The sequence below is a fragment of the Henckelia pumila genome, chromosome 3, assembly GCF_033568475.1.
Source record: "Henckelia pumila isolate YLH828 chromosome 3, ASM3356847v2, whole genome shotgun sequence".
Taxonomy (NCBI): Eukaryota; Viridiplantae; Streptophyta; class Magnoliopsida; order Lamiales; family Gesneriaceae; genus Henckelia; species Henckelia pumila.
Genome location: NC_133122.1, coordinates 168,551,703 through 168,555,312, shown reverse-complemented (window position 1 = coordinate 168,555,312; position 3,610 = coordinate 168,551,703). Strand labels below are relative to the sequence as shown.

The window sequence follows — 3,610 nt, the reverse complement described above, 5'->3', positions numbered from 1 at the left end:
ATATAACAAAAACTCAATCAACAAAAAAATACAAGTTCCACATGCTAGAACAAGTATTGATGCAAGTATGTGATTTAAGGGAAAACTCGAGAACCAACTGTCCCGAGTATGCTATCCCGCTAACGATGACTGCTTTTACCTTTCTATGCAATAGCTCCAACTCTGGATAAGCTACAATAAAAAGGTTATATCAGAAACTATACAACCTAACAACAACATCGGCTCAAGGTAATCTCTTTACCATTCTTTGTCCAACTCTTCAAAGAACAACTGCTGCTAACTCTGGGCTCGACAAACTCCAAACGAATCTGTACGGAGACAAAAGATGATCAACAACGACGATCAAACTCAATAGCCAAAGTTCAACAACTCAAAACGGTTCGAAATCCCAAAACTCAAGCCGGCGGCATAACGGCTATAACTGATCGAACCGAAAACATAGACAGCAGTATAACAATGATACCAGCTCATAACAATGCTAATACAACAAAAATACTGCAAACCCATCAAATCTCAAACTCCAAATTTTTGAATTATTCTTCCGAAAATCATAACAATTCCGAACGACGCTCTAATTCAAAACTTACTGAGAATAAACGATCAGAACTCTGCCAAGAACAACATACTCGAAACTCAAAAGATTCTAACAACATCCAAAAAATAGAACGTATCTGATAGTAGAAAAACTTACGATATAATGAAGCTCTCGTTGCAGTGATCGCTAATCTGCCTTCATAAATAAATTTCAACGGACGGATCGAGCTCGGACTGAAATCCCAATGATTGAAAAGGGTCTTGGGGCGTAATAATGGTGGAGGAGACGATATGGAGGAGGTGATGAAGTAATGAGAATAGTCAACCAAAGCTAGATAATATATTAAAATCTATTTTTGCGTTTTAGTCCCTAAAAAATCCAAAATTTGCAAAATAGACCCTGATCAAAATCATGTCGGCTCTTGAACTCTGTAATCTCCGATTAACTCAATTAAACTCAATTAAAATAAATCGGGGTGTTACAGTTTTAAAACTTCATTTTTAACAACTTCTTTCATGTGTGGATTTAATCTTCTTTGAGATTGTGATATGTTTTAGCATTTTCTTCCAAGTGAATTTTATGTATACATATTAAAGGATTTATACCTTTTATATCTTGCAAAGTCCATCCAATTGTTTTTTTGTGTTTTTTAAGTAATATTATTAAATCTTCTTCTTGTTTTGGTAAGAGGGTAGAAGATATTACAATAGGATATGTTTGATTTTAACCAAGAAAAACATATTTTAGTTCTATTGGTAAAGGTTTTAATTCAAGTTTTGGATGATCATCTTCTTTTACTTCTTCAAGTTCATTAATTTCTTTAAATAAATTTGATTTAAAAACACTTTCCACTAAACAAATTTTAGATTGTTGATTTAAGTTTTTTTGGTGTATATTTTCTTCAAAGATTGTTTCTATTGCATTATTATCTTCATCTTCATTAATACTTGGTTGTTTACATAAATTGAACACATTAAGTTTTAAAGTCATGTTTCCAAAAGACAATTTCATTATTCCATTTTGATAATTAATTAAAGCATTTGAAGTTTCTAGAAATGGACGTCCTAATATTACTGGAATTTCATTATGTACTTCTATTGTTTGTGTATCCAAGACAATAAAATCCACAGGATATATGAATTTATCGTCTTGAACTAAGACATCTTCTACGATACCTCTAGGTATTTTGATTGACTTATCGGCTAGTAAAAGAGTAAGAGATGTAGGTTTTAAATCTCCCAACTTTAGTTTTTCATAAACTGAATAAGGAAGTAAATTCACACTTGCTCCCAAATCTAACAAAGCTTTTTTAATTTTATTTTTTTCAATAATACATGAAATTGTTGGACAACCAGAATCTTTATATTTCAAAGTAGAATTATTTTGAATAATAGAACTTACTTGTTCAGTTAAGAATGCTTTTTTCTTTACATGCAATTGTCTTTTCACAGTACATAAATCTTTTAAAAATTTTGCATAAGAAGACACTTGTTTAATAGCATCTAATAATGGTATATTTATTTTTACTTGTTTAAAAACATCATAAATATCAAAACTATTTTTTTGTTTTTTATTATTTACTAATGCATGAGGAAAAGGAAGAGGTTTATTTGACTCGCTCATTATTTCAGATAATTTATCATCAACTTTCTTATTTTTAGGACTCAAAGTATCATCTTTCTCAAAAGTATCAGGATTTGAATCCTTACTCTTTGAGTTTAACTGATCTTTGTTTTCATCACTATATGTATCATTAACTATTTTACCACTTCTAAGAGTAATAACAGATTTTATTTGATCAAATTTATCTTGATTTTGATTTTTAGTATTAGGTTGTGGTTGAGATGAAAATTTTCCTTTTTCATGAATAATAAGTGCAGATGTAAATTTTGCAAGAGTTTCTTTCAAATCATTCATAGATTGAATGTTTTGAATATTGATAGACTTTTTCTTTTGAATGTAAGCATAAATTTCATCTTCAAAATGTTTTCTTGGAAGTGGGATATAAGGAGCATAACCCTGGTGATTTTGTTATTTTGAAAATGTTGTTGTGAAGGTTGTGCATTATTATCGTCCCTCCAACTAAAATTAGGATGATTTCTCCAACCAGGATTATATGTTTGTGAAAAATGATCTAATGTTGGTTTTTTAAAATTTTTTAACATAATTGGCTTGTTCATGGAGAAATTCTTTAAATGAAGGCAAATTTGGACAATTTTTTGTAAGATGATCATGTGTGTCACATATATGGCAAACAGTTTCTTGAACACTTTTTAATTGATCACTCTTTTTCATCTCTAATGACTCGATTTTTCTTGCTAAAGATGCAAGTTTAGCTTGAAGATCTACATCATCTATAAGATGATAAATACCAACCCCATTTGTTGAATTATTGGTTTTACTTGGTGGTTCAATTGAGCCTATATTGTCCCAATTTTGAGCATTTTCTGCTAATGACTCCAAATATTCCATAGCTTCATTTGGGTTTTATCTTCAAAAGTTTCATTACACATGAATTTTATCATTTGCCTATCTTTAGGTATTAAACCTTCATAAAGTGAGAAACTATCCTCCATATTTTAAAATCATGATGTGGGCATGTATTAAGTAACTCTTTATATCTATCCCAACATGGATAAAATGTTTCCCCTTGTTTTTGAGAAAAAATTGTAATTTGTCTTTTAAAAGAGTTTGTTCTATGGGAAGGGAAAAACTTTTTAAGAAATTGTTGTTGCATTTCTTCCCATGATCTTATTGAACTTGATCTCAAATTTTGCAACCATGGTTTAGCTTTATCTTTTAAAGAAAAAGGGAAAAGCTTTAATCAAACAATATCCATGCTACAATTTTGATCATTATAAGTGTTGCAAACCTCTTCAAATTCTCTTAAATGAAAATACGGATTTTCAGAATCTAAGCCATGAAAATTTGGTAAAAATTGAATGATTTGAGGTTTAAAATTGAAATTAGATGCATCAGGAGGAAAAACTAAACAAGATGGTGTACTAGTTCCTATTGGATTCATATGGTGCCTAAGTGTTCTTGGTTGTTCATGTTCTTGATGATTATTATTAT

At 30.0% G+C, this 3,610-nt stretch overlaps 1 non-coding gene across 1 annotated transcript; it reads left to right on the top strand.

Annotated features, from left to right (window-relative positions):
- Positions 1–3,117: 3,117 nt before the first annotated feature.
- Positions 3,118–3,224, top strand: LOC140894205 (small nucleolar RNA R71). The gene has a single exon (XR_012153751.1). It is a non-coding gene; the product is annotated as a small nucleolar RNA R71 (small nucleolar RNA).
- Positions 3,225–3,610: the final 386 nt, after the last annotated feature.